The sequence below is a fragment of the Diabrotica undecimpunctata genome, chromosome 3 (genome assembly GCF_040954645.1).
Source record: "Diabrotica undecimpunctata isolate CICGRU chromosome 3, icDiaUnde3, whole genome shotgun sequence".
NCBI classification, from domain to species: Eukaryota; Metazoa; Arthropoda; class Insecta; order Coleoptera; family Chrysomelidae; genus Diabrotica; species Diabrotica undecimpunctata.
In genome coordinates this window covers 142,877,768-142,895,444 of record NC_092805.1, presented here as the reverse complement: position 1 = coordinate 142,895,444, position 17,677 = coordinate 142,877,768, and the positions used below count along the sequence as shown (strand labels likewise).

At 30.9% G+C, this 17,677-nt stretch overlaps 1 protein-coding gene across 1 annotated transcript in view; it reads left to right on the top strand.

Annotated features, from left to right (window-relative positions):
• Nucleotides 1-17,677, top strand: part of LOC140436192 (uncharacterized) — an 821,182-nt gene that overhangs the window by 378,043 nt on the left and 425,462 nt on the right. The window contains 1 exon segment of the mRNA XM_072524890.1: nt 11,231-11,265. The gene's annotated coding sequence lies outside the window, so the exon portion shown is untranslated.

Sequence of the window (17,677 nt, the reverse complement as noted above, 5' to 3'; positions counted from 1 at the left end):
CCAAACAAAACGTATTTACTTATTTGAAATCTCTTAAAAAGAGAAAATCACACTATTCTTTAAAAGACACCTACAAAATTTACCTTCCTGCTGAGTTAAATATTTCAAAGCTACATACCATGTACTTAACTAACTATCCAGAACATAAAATTTTGTATGAATCATTTCGTGGAATTTTTGAGAACAACTTCAACCTTTCCTTTGGTCATCCACGTAAGGACTCTTGTAGTACATGTGATTTCTTTAAATCATAAATTTTAGCGCTTAAGGAGAAGCTTAATACTGCCACTAAGAAAGGAGAAACAAGTCAGAATCTGCAAACAAAACAAACAGAAAGAGGGGTGCATCTTAAGAGAGGTGAGCGTTTTTATACATTAAAAAAATTTACCAAAAACGTTCCATGAAATCAATCACGATAGAATGTGTGAGTATGGACTTTCAAAAAAACCTGTTGAGTCCTAACGTTACGACTAATGATGTCTACTATTGGCGCCAATTGAATTTTGTTAGTTTTAATATTTATCTACTTTCAACGCAGCAAGCAATTTTTTATACGTATGATGAGTCTGTGGCAAAAAAAGGCGCAGATGATGTATTCTCCATGTTTCGTCAATTTTTTTTTTTAAATTTTGTCCCTTGAAGTGTAATAACTCTGTATATTTTGCGACTCTTGTGCGGGTCAAAATAAAAATTATACATTTATCCGGTTTTACATCATCTGGTAACAAAAGATAAACGTTTTAAAACAGAAGATGATATTTCCGATAAGAGGGCACTCTTACATGGAATGCGATTGGAATATGAGCATTGTTAAACAAAAATCCTATACAGAGGTTCCAGAAGATTGGAGGGAGGTTCTAAGGAGCACTCGGGTAAAACTCTCTCCATTTACAGTGATTGATTGCGAAGTAGATGTAGTTTTCAAAATTGATCTGCTAACCTATCATCACTTTATCCTCGAAAATGTCCATTTCCCACGAGATCGATTCGTATATTAACAATTTCGGCAACTAAAGGACGACTTGTGTTCTATAATCTTACTTTTTTTGGACATTATGCATCCTCAGTCCTGGAAAAAAAACCTTGCAAAAAAAACAAAGAAAAATCAAGGCGCATCCACTACAGTAATTACCCCGTTACAAAATTTGTACAATGCAAAACTTCCAATACCAGTTGCAAAATATCGCGACCTTCTTCATTTATCCCAGTATTTGGAAAATTTGGAAATTTGAATATTGTCAATAAATTAATTAAAACGTTTTCTATACGTTTATTGTTTATTTTTTAATCCTCCAGAGTTGAAAAAATAATAAATGGTCCTTTTCTCGAAAATTACTTTTTTTGGCTGACGGGGTTTTCCCCTAGTGCTCTTCATTTGGTTTATGCAATTCTTAAGGAAAGATCCAAACTAAAGTGTATGCGATTTGAAAGACTTGCCGCCTCATCAGTAGTTGTATATTCACTGAGCAAGAAACACTTCAGTTTGGAACCCTCCATTGAAGTGTAAGAACGAGATTCCACAGTTCAACCCAGTGCATTCATTATCAAAAGGTAGCGTACACTATAACTTACATACACACATAATATTCAAATAAATTGATAAATTCCGAATAAAGTTATTTCGTCATAAAAAATAACACTAGTGGTGGAAACTTTGCTATAATCTTCACTAATTGCTTGGGGACAGATTATAGAATTCCTTTCTTCAGAGGGTACAGTACCAAATATTTAAGGAAAGTGGCAATGAAAAGAGGTACTGGTCCCACTTTTTGCTAGGGAAGTCAAATGTGGATGATAGGGAAATTCATGCATTTATTAGAATTTTGTTCAACATTTCAAAAGGTAGTGGTATTAAAAGGTGCTATCTTGCGATGAGCGAAAAACGGTTTAGATTTTTAATATGGTGCCTCAGATTTGATGATATCAGTAAAGAAATAAAAAAAAGGAAATAGATAAACTAGCATCAATAAGGGAAGTCTTTGAAATATTTGTAATTAATTTCCAAAATAATTTTAGTACAAGTAAATTTTTGACTATGGACAAACAAATATTGGCTTTTATGGATCGCTGCAGTTTTAAACAATATATACCTAGTAAGTCTACCAAATATGGAATCAAGATATTTGTATTAGTGGACAGTGGATTAGACCTTGTACACATAATCGCAAGACTTACATTGGAACACAACCCAAAGGACCAAACAAGCTGAGTGATTGTTCTGAAGATATAGTTCTGAGGTAAGTACATCATCTAAAAGTAACAAAACGCAACATAACTGGGAACAATTAATGTACCAGTGTGCCACTAACAAAAAATCTATTGGAAGAGAAACAACTAACTTGGTACCATGAAAAATAATAAACGTGAAATACCACCAGACTTCTCACCTAAAAAAAAAAAATAAATTTCAAAAGTAGAAATTGAAACGTCAATAAAGTTATAATAAACTTTAATTGTGGCTTATTGCCATTAAACTAATAATTACTGAATACTAATAGTTCCAATGGTAATCAGCCAGTATAAATGTGTTTCTTGGATTACAACAAAGCCTTCGATAAAGTCGGACATAACCGTCTTATCGAATTACTTGAAAAGAAAAACTTAAATATGAGAGACATCAGGATCATTAGCGCTATCTATCTATTATAATCAGATCAGATCAGACAGATTAGAAGCCTTCGAGATATGAGCCTACATAAGGATATTAAGAATAAGTTTGGTGGATAGAGTCAGGAATGTCGAGGTGTTGAGAAAAATGGGAAAAGATAAAAAGGTTTTAAATACAATTGAAGTCAGAAAACTGCAATATCTGGGACATGTCATGAGGGGCGAGCGTTATAACTTGCTGCAATTAATAATACAAGGAAGAATACAGGGTAGAAGGAGTCGCGGAAGAAGACGCATCTCCTGGTTTAACAATTTGAGAGCTTGGTTTAACTGCACTTCTGCTGATCTCTTTAGAGCAGCGGTATCGAAAGTGCGAATTGCCATGATGGTTGCCAACCTTTTTAGTAAAGATGGCACATGAAGAAGAATAATTCTCCTTTTTCTTTATAATCAATTCTGCTTGTTCATTGGCGGAATAATACGTTTATGGAAGGTTGTCACTCCATCTTTTGCGCGGTCGTCCGATACTTCTTCTGCCGATTGGTGACTTATCTCTTGCTATTTTGACGACATGGGTCTCCTCCATTCTGCTTATGTGGTTATTCCATTCTTTTTTTTCTATTTTGTGTCCATTCATTTATACACTGTATGTTACATTTTCTTCTAATGTCTTCACTTCTCTCTTGATCTCTAAGCGTATTTCCTGTAATTCTTCTCAATACTCTCATCTCTGCCGTTTCTAGTAGCCGTAGAGTATGTCATTATTGGTCTTACACTGGCTTTATAAATTTTTGACTTCATCTCAGTGGCAATGTGTCTGTTTCGCCATATAGTGTTATTAAGGCATCCTGCCAGTCTATTTGCTTTTTGTACTTGATTTCTCACTTCTTTGCAGGTCTTCATAGCTAGACAGTGTAATTCCCAGGTATTTTATTTGCATTACTTGTTAAATACTGATCAATCAATTTCTATTTAACATCTGGTTGGTTCTTTGCTGAATACCAAGACTATGAAAAAGAAAAAATCGATTACAGAGATTATTGAATTCATTTTATGGAAAAGATAAATGACAACTCTTCTGTTTTAATTTCGGATTATATTCAATAGAATAAGGCAGGAAAAATGAACAGTTATTTTTGGTAGTGGGAAGGAACTTCGGACCTACCCACCAAGCTGGGGTATTAAAGAAATCAGTGTTTTGAAGCAAATATAAGCAATTTAGTTATAAAAGATTTTGTTTTGTGTAGGAAGATTATAGAGGTAGAATTTCGTAAAAGAAATCATCATGTTGCAGAATATTATCCAAAGGAATATCAACAAACGAGAATTATCGAGGAGCATGACTTGCTCATTTTCGTAACTAACGCTATCTCGTTTTGAATTTTAATACCTTAAGAAATAACAAGAAAACATGTGTGTGTGTATTCAACTTTTAATTATATTTTGTATTAGAAATTATTATCCCTACAAAGAAAGTACATAAATATCTATCATGTGCCACTGTATTTAAACTGGTCCATTTAATTACAAAAAAATAGTTATATAGCAACTACATTCTATAACACAGTCAATGTCAATTTAAAGTTTAGATTTGGTACAACGTAAACTGTAACTACACATACACACATTTTGCATACCTGTACAAATTTATATAAACCCATAATCATTTTCTACGATGCGAAAATGAAGTAGGCATTCATATCTATATATTCCATGCATTCCTTTCAACCGCAGCATCTTCAAGAAACATTTTCCCTTCACTCAAAACGATGAAATGTGCCTGTTACCCATGGTGAATAAACGTCAACAAGAGTATATGAGCCTCTAAACGCTTAACAGTTTAATATAAACGTCTCGCTATGCCGGAGTATTTGCGACTTCAAGGCCACTCTTCTATCAACTAATTTCCAGAACAATGTACACCAAACACAACTTGGAACTAGTTGCAAGATCTATATTAGTTTAAAGTTGTTGATGCGAACAATACAAATATTTAAGTTTAGAATAAAATGACTGTAGTAAATTTTTTATGAATATATGAATACAGAGGATCTAAAATTAATACCGTTGCTTTTATAGTGCTTAGATATTTACCAACAAGTAATGTTGGGAGATGTAAAATACGTGATTGGCATATAGTAAAAAAACGAAATAAGAATAATATGACTTAACCCTTAACAGATGTTGTGACGTCCCGCGGACCGCTATATCTAGGTTTGTGGTTAGTATTCCCTCTACTATTTGTCTATTAGATTTGCGCTTTCCAGTACCTTTAAGTTAGTCTCTTCTCAACCTTAAGGTGTAGTGTAGTGATTTTGTTGCGTTTAGTTTTCGGGTTACTCTGTGCTTGCGGTCCCCTGGACGTCACCACGGGGTATGTTACAAACTACAATTATGTCGGATTTTCAATAAACTAATTTTGTTTATTTCTCGTAGTCAATACGATGATCCTAATTTCAAAAGCATATAATGTAAATATAATTTGATTCACTTGACTCTGATGTGGAATTGTCTGATCAGGAGGATGCTGATTATATACACAGTGACCACGAAACTGAGTCAGAGGAATCTGCTGACGGGGAACCAGGTGATATGGGTATAATTCAAACTACTGTAGAATCGTTCTGAAGCTATTTTCTTGTGGCATCTTATAGTAATCACTATTGTAATGGGAATAAGCAACAATTAAAGTTTTAAATAAGTTTATTGACGTTTCAATTTCGCTTCGGAAATCATTCTCCAAATACAAAAATTAATTAATGTAAGAACATAGTATAATATTTACACGAGGTAGGCAATATTACTCAGTCTCAACTTTAGTTAATTACTAGATATGAAGTAAATTATCATAATATTTACGGTAGTCTTCGGGTAAGGTATTTTTGAGATATTATACATCCTCAAATTTTTTCAGTAACTGCTGGTGATTTTCGTTGCGGTAGTATGGTCCATTCTTCTGTGAATTTTAATTTGAAGTATACATTACCATCTGGAGTGGACCGAAGAGCTTTAATGTTAGTTACTTTAGGGTCACCTTTACCACGTCCCGGACGAATGCTTTTGAAACACCCAATATTATCAAACCATGTAACCGGAGCCCTTTAACCTTTTATCTTTTAAAAAATAAGGAAGTTAAAAGATTAAATTTAATACTACTGTATAGTGTATAGCCTTTGAAATTACCTTTCAAATGGTTTTTAAATGAACCTGATATCACAAAAATTAATGGAGTTATTGTAAAAAGATCAATACCATTTTTTTAGAAAAATTTTTGGAGTCGAGATTTTGTATGTATATATAGGAAAAAAGATAGGTAATAAGAAGTAGACGTGTCGATAGGTATATGCTCTCGAAATATACATGTGTGGATGAGTGTATGTATATTTTGAAGATAGAAGAAGCTAGTGAAAGAAATTCTGTATATCTGCATTGGATGAACACATAAAAAGAGTTTATTTACTAACCCAGATATGGCTTGGAAACAAAGACATTCGTCCAGTTGACTGGGGATGCTGCGAAACTGAAGAGTCTTTGTTTCCAACTAAAAATCCCAATCCACCTGCTCCAGAAGAATTATTAAAAATAATTTTTTGCAACTGCAAATAAGGGTGCGGCTCTTCTTGCGGGTGTCGAAGACTGCGTTTGCAATGCCGTCTGCGGATTATGCAGTTGTGGCGACAATTGCCAAAATAGCCCTCTAATTAATGAAAAAGGAGAAATTGGTGAAGAGAGCTCTGATGAAGAGTGAAAAATTAACAATTAAAGTACTATTAATATTTGATTAATTTATGAAACATTACTTAAATAAAAAATGAATGAAATTTTCATATATTTTAACATTAATTTTAATACGTTTTCCTCTTAACTAACAAATTAAATTTTTATAAGTCGCATAAGCACTGAAAAAATTGTTCAGGAAATGTGAAAATAATAATAATAATAAAGTTTGGAATATATTAATAAAGTTTATCATAACCAATAAAAAAGTTTCTAAATGATTAAAGCTATTAAAGCTAATAAAAACACATTTTCCATTATTTTTATGACAAGGGGTGGTTTTTAAGGGTGTAAAATTACACAATAAATAAATAAACACTTTAATATTCAGTAAATAAGATTTTAATTTAGTAATGTATTATTCAAATAATTAAAGTTTCTTGAAATTAATTTTCCAATGATTCTGCTTTAAAGGGGTGGTTTTTATGGGTTGAATTTTCACAGTCAATCAAAAATTATATCATAAACATTAAAGCAACTATTTGGGTAATATTAATATGCGATGTAATATTTCAGAAATATAAAAAATTATTTTTTCATGATTTTAGATTTGAGGGATAGTTGCTAAAAGGGTTGAAAAATTAATTAAAATCATAAATCATGCTTATAAATGTTGCAAAATATTTATTTTGTTTAATTAAACGAGATTACTTACGCCAGAGTTATTAGATAGAACCCTATTTCAGAGATATCACTCCGGGGTTAACAAGGATTCTGAAAAGTGTTGAAAATAGCTTTGGTAATAATAATAACAACATTAAACTTAATGTGGCTTGTAGATCAGCCCTAACAATTAATAATCTTTATTCTAAGATAAAAGATAAGACTCCCATAGATAGGCTTAGTAACATTATCTACAACATTCCATGCCTCTCTTGCAGCAATTCATACATCGGCCAAATATCTCAATTATTGAAATCACGTATTACACTACACAAAAGTGATTCTCGACTTCACCCTGACCGCTGTGTATTAGCCAAACATGTCCATTCCACTGGTCATCTCATGGACTATACTAACACTACAATTCTACACCGTGAGAACAATAAATCTAAAAGAGAGTTCATTGAAATGTCTTATTATTATATTAATATTTTCCTTAATGATTTTTCCATCAATGTTAAGAGTGACATTAAGAATCTAAGCGATATATACCACTTCTTACTTAAATCAGATACCAAGAACAATACAACCTCACAGATAACTCACTTGACTGATATATCCATTAACAACTAACCTACTTTAATAATTAATTTTCATTAACTAAAAAAGATAACATTCCCTTGCTTTTCTTAGATACATCTCAATAAGATATTATTATAATATTACATGAACAATATAATATAATTAAAAAAAACAATCTAAAATAATATTTCCCTATACTGGGATTTAACTTCATTCGGTTTTACCAATGAACCTTAACGACGTAAAGATTCAAAAGAACTACTTAAATTGTCAGCACATGCGTTCTGGTAAAACAGAACCTCACATTTAAACTTTCTAACAATCAAAAATTTAGTTATTGCCGACAATTCTAAGAATTACCTCATTTTAAATGTAGTTACATTGGGTTTTTCAAAGGATAAACCTTTGCTTTTTAAGTTCAAAGCTGCCATACATTTCGAACGTTAAAAAAAACTTTTTTTTTGCAAATAGTAACAAAAAACACCACTATGTTGTTACTAGCTAAGTTTTTTAACATTCTAACTCTACAATTCTAAGTTACGGTAAAATCAATAATGTTTTTAATAGATAATATATGGTAGCTAATTATAATTTATTCTCTTTCAGCCCTGAAGCAGCCAAATCAATTCTCTATGGAGAAAACGTTCGGCGAAACAATTGATACTCATTAGAGTCTTTCTTGCAGATTTCCCCAATATTTAAGAGTTTACTATTTATATATATATATATATATATATATATATACATATATATATTTATATATATATATATATATATATATATATATATATATATATATATATATATATATATATAAACAGATATTCAATAATTTGGTATAATGATTGAGCAGTATATTCTCAACATGTCATAACTTACACAGGTAACGATGCAAATTCCGTTTGCGTTATTGAACACAAATGTAATTTCAGTTCCCAAGGTAATGCTTTAGATAGACATATATTATATTATAGAGATGATCGCATTGGTGCACATCCTTACCCTACAAAAGGCTTATACAGTTACGGCAGTCAATTTATGGGCTACTTTGATGAACAAGCTTGTATTGACAGCGCGGTCCTGAAAATCAGAAGCGGAATACGTAATAATATGTATAAATCGGTTCGTTTTCAATAATATACACAGTATTATAATTAATTAGTTTTACAATGAGAATAAAAAGATGTTATTTCATGTCTATTGCCTAGTTACTTTTAAAGTTTTAATGCGTACGTTTTGTTCTTTTCAATTTTTTCATCTTAAAACCTTAAATATTTTGGTGTATTGATGCATACCCTTAAAAACATTTTTTTTTTTATTTTTATGTTGTGGCATAAAAATACATTACAGCGCTTAATTTTCACCCATCTGTTACTATTAGTGTCACAGAATTAGTTGAGTTGCGATACTCCTCCGAAATGGCTGAACAGATTTTTATGAAATTTTACATGTGTATTCTCTATTTTTTTGACAAAGTTTTTGGTTTTTATTTTTTATGATATGAAAATACATACAAATCTTAATTTTAAAACTCTATTTTTTAATAGCCATATTAGTGTCACAGAGTTAGTTGCCATTCGAAATGGCTGGACCGATTTTTATGAAATTTTACTTATATATTTGTTAGGTCTAAGAATAGGTCGTAGTTTACTTTTCATACCCCTGAGGGGTAAAAACGGTTTAGCTCAAACTTTTTTTTTATATTTTGGACAAAAATTTTTATTTTTATTTTTTTTATGATGTGGCATTAAACAATACATATAACCCTTAATTCTTACCCTTCTATCACTAACCCCACAGAATTAGTTGCTAGACTGCTTCGAAACAGCTTGACCGATTTTTATGAAATCTGTTATGTATATTTTCTTCTAGGAAAGTTGTATTCAGCCAAATCAGTTGACACAGTTATAAATCAGAATTACGTAGTCAACTATCCTACAGATTTTTTGAATTCATTGGAATTGCCTGTACTCGCATCTAACAATTTACAATTAAAAGTAGAATCAGTTGTCATTATCCTGCATAACATTAATCAACATCGACGGTACAATGGAATGAGACTCACTGTGAAAAGGCTAATGAATAATGCCATTGAAATAACGATCATCAAGGAAAAAAACAAACGAGGGGATACCTTGTACCGCGTATACTGATATTTTAAACGAACATACCATTTAATTTTAAACGTTTACAATTTCCCGTGATTTTGGCTTCTATAGTAACAATAAACAAATCGCAAAGGCTACTGTTTAAAGTTTATGGAATTAATTTAGATTTTCTATGTTTCGCGCATAGGCAATTATTTGAGTGTCGGAAAACCGTCACCTTTGTATATTTTTTTAGAGCAAAAAAATTTTTCTATCAGAAAGCATTAAATTTATTTCACTTTTTCCATGCATAATATATTTAAGTTTTTTTGTTTTATTTTCTGTTAATTTTTTATACACAATATTTAATTCCAAGGCAGTGCAAAGTTCGCCAGGTCGTCTAGTACATATATATATATATATATATATATATATATATATATATATATATATATATATATATATATATTATATATATATATATATATATATATATATGCGCTCTTAAACCTAATTTTAAATGTACAGGTTGTGTGTGTTCTATTGGCACTGGTTTTAACAATCAACTGGCCAGTCAATTTGTTTTGAGTCCCCTCTTTACACACGATAGGGTTTGTATGTACATTTAAAACTGTTATATTGTATTGACAGTTAAGACATGAAATGTTAGAAACTTACTTACTAGTTTACTCTGTTTTTGCTGTTTTGTTTTTTGTATTTTTTTTATTTTTTTTTACTTTATTTTTTATTTTTTTTATTTATTATTTTTTTTATTACTACGCTAAGACATAAACCCGATTCGACACCTCGAAGGTTTAGATCTTCTTAGTAACTTTTTTTTTCTTTATTTTGTTATCCATTTTTTTATTCTTCTATTTTTTTTTATTGTTTCTTTTTTGTCAGAGCTTTAATTGTAAACAATTAATAAGTCTAAATTTTATATACATCTAGATTCTTTGACTCTAAAAGATGTGTTAGATTAGAAGGTAATTGAAAATTAAATTGAACTAGCTTGGTAAATAAATTTGATATTTCAATCAAATGTAAAGGACATTCTAACAGCATCTGTTGTAGATGCTCACATATACATTCATTCATTTGCCAGTCATATTTTTCTTTTGTAGATTGGAGTCATAAAATGATTGCTTCTCATTCTAGAAATAGTTTTGAAACTATTGCAACTTTGCCTCTGTTGGAAACTTGTTTAAACCATGTCTTAACGGAAATTGTGGGTTGGATTTTTTAATAAAATTTGCCTTTGTCTGAATTGTTGTAGTGTCCCTGCCATTTTGCCCGTTTGAGAGATCTGATTACAGATAAAATGTACAGATTGATTCACACAAGTCGAGCCTACATACTAAAAAGCAGCAAACGTATATTCATCGGGTCATTGTCATCAATTTACCTACTAAAAACTTTAATCTCATAATACCTAATAGTTAATGAACATGTGTCAATGACCATTAGTTTCCGAGGCACGTTAATTTAAATAAACAATAAAAAAACAATATATATTATTACAATACTATTACAATAATATTAACAAACTTTATAATCTCAATTTATTGTTTCAGATTAAATTACGTACACTAGAGCTTCTTATAGTTAGGTAAGTCAAAAATATTATTTATAATAGGTTTTCCAGTGAATACTATAACACCAGTAGGAAATGCCATTTTAGATTTCCTAAGAAAATATGTTTCTTAAAGATTAATTCTAATGTTAACTTATTTATGTTGTTACCAACCCAATAGTTTTATTTTTCGTGTTTTACTAATTTTCTAGTTTACTACCACATCGCTTTTAAAAATATCTGACTTTGTCCAACGATTAGGGTCATTAGTTGGCTGGCACAGTAAACCGTTAGCGCAAACTTTAACGATTGTCCGAGAAGTAAAAAAAAGTATACTTATCAGAAAACAAAACATGCTGTAATTGGACCTGTAATGTAATGTAAGACATAATGTAATGTATATTGTTGTCTAAAGCTTTCATCGTGGATTCAGAGAAATGATTGTTCTTTTAATATTGTCTTCTGCAAGCCCCTTAGTTAGTGTTGTTTTGTAGAAATGTATTTTGTTTTCTTTTAGTATTTGAAAAATTCATCAACGGCTAACTAATATAGTAGCTTTCTGACTAGAACTGTGTGCTATATCGGTATCCGAGTTTATATCTATTTTTCCTAAATCGTTTTACTTAATACCTTCGTATATACAGGTATAGTGCAGATTCTTAAAAGACAATTTCTATAAAAAAATCTATTATATTGGTAATAAACAACACAAGAATAAATATTTAGAGAAATATAATGACGACCGAGAAGAGATGATGAGAAGAGATGATTACAAGAAAAAAAAATACATTTTATGAATGGCTAAACGATAAAACAAATCTTCTTCCTCTCTAGTGCTAACTTCACTAATGAAGATTAGTTATAACCGTTGAAAATTCGTCTCTATCTGCTGTTTTTCTTAAAAGCGTCTGTGTGTTCAACCCGGTTCAGTCGCAAATGTTTTTCAGCCAGGATATTTGTCGTCTACCAGAACCTCTTTTTTCTTTGATTGTACCCTTGATAATCAGCTGTAACAGCTCGTATTTTTCATTTCTAAGTATGTGCCACAAATATGCTATTTTTTTTCTTTTAATGCTGGTCAAAAGTTCTCTATGTCTTCCCATTCTGTGAAACACTATTTCGTTTGTAATATGGTCGGTCCATGGTATTTTCAAAATTTTTCTAAAAAGCCACATTTCAAAAGCTTTCAAATTTCTCAAGTTTAACAGTTAAAACTTTGGCACCATAAAGAAGAATATAGTGGATATAATATTATACTATACGATATCGGATTTGCAGATTGAGGCTTTGGTTACTTAGAAAATATATAGGAAATGCTATAATAGACAGAGACCTCAGAGAAGGCGACTTAGAAAAAAGCCAAAGAAGAAGAAGAAATATATTAAATAAACTTAGTCTATGGTCCCATATGTCTTACCAGTCACATATTCATGGAACGTGATGAATTGATTGATCCACAAATATTTAATAAATAACCGTTTAGTCTCCTACACCTATAGCCGCGTTTTCAATTAGTTCAATCTATACTCTGGCAAATATTAAGTGAAACTATAAATCACAAATCACGGATCGTAAGTGGTCAAAAGTAGCCGAAATATCGTGTATATCATGGATTCTTGGAAATTTTGAATTAGATCATTGGCGGCGCGTAAGAAAATATGTTTCCTTAATAAAAAAATAATACATTGAATCTGGTTTATAAAATAAGTTGTGTGTGTGTGCTTGGGATATTGACTGCGAAATCTATGGTTTTATTCGCCTACTCATGTTTGACTTTGATTCTTGACAATGAATAAAATAAAATCTATGAATATTTAAAATTTACATTATTAATATTTTAAAAACAATATAACTACGGTAAAAATTCTACATTATACAATTGGTAAACTTACAAAATCATATATTTTTTTTTACAATTTTATACAATTTTCTAGTAGTAGATATTCAGTCGCGAATCTATGCATCCAGTGCCCAGTGGTTATGTTTCTCCAGTATTATCCAGATCCGCAAGCAGTGGTTTTTTTTATTTATTATTTTTTTTTATTTTACTTTATTTTTTTTTATTTCTTTTTATTTTTTTTTATTTTTTTTATTTTCAATTTTTTTTTGTATCTTTTTTTTATTAATATTGTTTATTATTATTATTATTATTTTGTTAATACGCTTTTTTATATTTTGTTTTGTGTCTTTTTGTTTCATTTATGTACAAGTTTTAAAATACATTGGTCTTTAATATATAAAATAAGTTTTCATTCACGGTAATAATGTGTAACTGAGCGGATGTGCAGAAGTGGGCTATATACATAAAGATGTAAAATATTCATTTTACATCTTTCATGTATATTCTTTTTATTTCAGAAGGATATTAAATTCTTTAGTCTGTCAATAGAAAATGAATCATATTGTTACAAATACAATACTCCCCGCAATTAATTCTACCTGTTGCGTTTACGCAGTGAACAGAACGAAGCGCAATTACCGAGATTCGAAATATATGACTGAGAAAATTTTAATTCCCAATTCTCCAATAAAAAACTATAAAATTCCATCAAAGGAAAAACTGGAATACAAAGTAAAAGTTTAACTTGCATGGTATGAAACAGGAATGATAACACAGCCCAACAAAATAAAAAAATTTGCTTGAGAAATAAGGAATTTTAAATATTTTGCATGTTCTGATTTCAAAAGTGGTTCTTTTTTATAGTAGTTTTTTTTGGAGTCGATGGTACAATTTTAACTTTGCTCGAAAAGATATACACAAAAGCACTAGAAAAACACTAGACAAACTTACACTAAATATGATAGATCTTTATATTGTAGACTCAAGACATTAATCCAATATAATAAACGTTCGCACCAAAAGAGGAGCAAATGCGGGTTCTGATCACTACTGGATCAAAAGTATGGTAAGGGCCAGAATTTTAAACGTTTAAAAACGGAAATAGGCTCTAAACATAAACAAAACAATGTAGAAAGACTTAAAAATACAAACAAAAACTATAAAAACATAAGTGAAGAGTGGGAAGGGTGCAAAAACACTATGAAAGAAGCAGCTGAAGAATTATTAAACGTGAAAGGTAAACAAAGAAGAACAAGAATTAATGACTGTTTTGACGAAGAATATTAGATTATAATAGAGAGAAAAACAGCGTATATTTAATGATGCATACAACATTGGAACAAGCAGAGAAGGAGAGGAATATAAATAACTACGGAAGGAAGAAAAGAAAATCCACTGCAGAAAGAAGAGAGTAACTACGATCAAAAAACTTCAAAAACTAAAAGATCTAACTAAGCCAATAGAGACGTGTAAATTTTACCAGAAACTGAACAAAAGCAAAAAGTAATTTAAACAAAATTAGAGATAACAGCAAGAAAAACTAAGAAGATGGAATTTCTGAAAGCGACCGAAAATATTTTAGATTATATTGATATATTAGAGGTTCGTTTGTAATACTCCATTTAACGTTTTTTATAAAAATAATTTTAATTCTCTTCAGGGCCTGCGTAGCGCAAGCGGTAGGATGCTTGACTCGCAAGCCGGTGGTCCGGGGTTCGAATCCCACCGCCGGCAAGAACATCTAGACATTTTAAAAATGTCTATAGGCCCCAGGTCGACTCAGCCTGAATAAAAATGAGTACCTTGGGTAAAACCAGGGGTAATAATAGACGGTTGAAGCGTAGCACTGGCCATGTTACCTTCCTTGTATACCGTAGGCCCTAGATATAGCAGACTACCCTGCTATACTCCCAAAGCCGCGACAGCGGTATAAAACGGGAGACTATTATTATAAAAATAATACTTTTACTTATGTGTTCTTAATGTGCCATACCCTAAATAAAAAATAAATATTTCGCTGCTGACATGCTTCTTAGTAAAACTCATAGGGACAGCTAAATTATACGATAGCTTAAGACATCACGCGTATGACTCATTTCAATATTTCTTTGCTGGAGTTTACATAAATTAATAATAAGAATGAAGATAAGATTTTAAAAAATCAAACTTTAAAAAGTACCTATTAAATTAAATTAACGATAATGTCGTGACCCACGATTAGTTTATCGTGAGATATATTTGCTATAAAATATTATTTTATTAAATTAAAATAATATACGAGGACAGTTTTCATAGAACTATTTATTGCTTAACTATACATGTTTACTGAACTGAGTGTCGAATGCTACTACTAAAAATACATTACAAAACTTATAACAGAATCCCCTAGAGGAGGGGAGGTCGTTTCTTAAAACTATAAAATTTTAACTTTTGGAAATAACGTACACTACAAATTTATTCATATTGTCCTTATCAGAACCATCTACAGACGCAGCTACTTTCCAAAGGGAAGGTTTAATCTACAAATTTTCACCAGAAATATGTAAAACTGACAAACATTTTAATCTTTTAATAGATTTCTGGTAGCTAATTTACCCAAACTACTGGACTCGCTGCTAACCAAAGACAACAATGTCAGCGAAGAAATTAAAAGAAGAATAGTGCTTGCCAATAAGTGCTATTATGGCTTGAGGAAACATATAGCCCCAAAACTACCCAGAAAAATTAAACTTACCATATATTAAACACTAATAAGGCCAGTGTTAACATACGGGTCTAAAACGTGTTCACTTACACAGAACGACCAAGAAATGCTTAAACGTTTCGAGAGAAAAATATATGGAGGAATCCAAGAACAGGGTTTGTGACGTAGACGCTACAATTTTGAGTTATATAGAAGTTTTGGGGAACCTGACGTTGTAAAATATATTAAATTAGCACGCCTTCGATGGGTAGGACATGTAATTAGGCGGGATGAAGATGCAACGATCAGAAAAATTTTCGAAAGAAGAGGACCAGTGGGAAGACGAGCCAGACGAATACCAAAACTTAGGTATCAAGATAACATAGAGGATGATCTAAAATTCATCGGAGTTAAAACATGGAGAAGAGTTGCCAGAGACAGGGGCGAATGGAAGATTGTTCTGAAGAAGGCTTTGGCTCATAACGTAATGGTAATGCCACTGATGATAATGATGAATTTACCCAAACTTTAAGAATTACCGATATGAATCTAAAATAATAAAATAAAATCGACAATAACATGAAGTGAACTATAATAAGACGGAACAGATAATAAACAAGCAATGATATAAATTACTAGAATATAAAATTAATAACTAGTGTTCTCCTGTTAATTAAATCGAATAAACATTTCGATCTTGGATAAAATATAACTGCAATAATATAGCGGATGGAAACAAGAAATGAAAAAAAACCATTTTTCTATTTTGTTTGGTTTCCATTTTGATTAATGAGTATAAATTATTTCTATTTAGCTGAACCGCCATAAAGTTTTAAAGTAGTTCGACTGGAATTTAATAACAATCGGTTATTACCCAATTACTCTTTTTATTGATATACATTACCGTAAAATGAAAATTTTCGAATGATTCTAGTAGTTTTAAAACAATAAATTTCTAATTTATTGTATGTCTAACAAAGTAAATCAAAGTTTTATATAAAAGTACAAAAGAGTATGTTGTTATTCGAAGATTTATATCTCATAATTACATTTACGAGGTAAAATTCGTAAAATAGCGGTAAATGGACGCGAAGAGTTTGTTTTCTTTTTTAATTTTCATTAAATTATAACATTTTATCTTCGCTAGGTAACTAATTGGTCTGGACACGTATGATATTAGATTGCTCAAAAATCTTTATTACAATCAGACCGCTTGTATTAAGGTGGATAAAGAAGTTTTAGCTAAAGTTTCTATTAAGCGTGGTATCAGACAGGGATGTGTTATGTCACCTATGTTGTTTAATGGCTACACTGAACCAGTTTTTGAGATAGCGTTAAATAATCGTCACTAAGGTGTTAAAATCGGTGGTGAAATTATTAATAGCATTAGATGCCATAAAGGCAGAGAACCTGGAAGACCTTCAAACCCTGTTAAACGCTGTAAAAAATGAATGCACTGAAAAAGGCTTAGCAATCAACGCAATGAAAATAAAATGCATGGTGGCCAAAAAAATTAGTATCAAAGACTCAATACTAAAATTAGATCACAAAATCCTGGAAAGAGCGGAACTTTTGATATCTATGTAGTTGCATTGATTGCAGGTTTAAAAGTGACTAGGAAATTTCCACCAGAATAGAAATTGCACTAAAAAACTTTATTAACTGGCGTTTTGTATTGTGGAATAGGAGTCCTTGACTTCTATTGTGCAATAGACGTGTGATCATTGACCACACGTCTACGACAACAACGTCTAAAACCTGGACAACAAAAATAAAAAATCTTAATAAATTAGAAGCGTTCGAGTTGTGGTGTTACCGTCGCATGCTTAAAATCCCGTGGACAGCACACATACCTAACGAATGTGTGCTAGAGACCATGCACAAAGAGCGAGAATTGATCAACATTATAAAAATAAGAAAGGTTC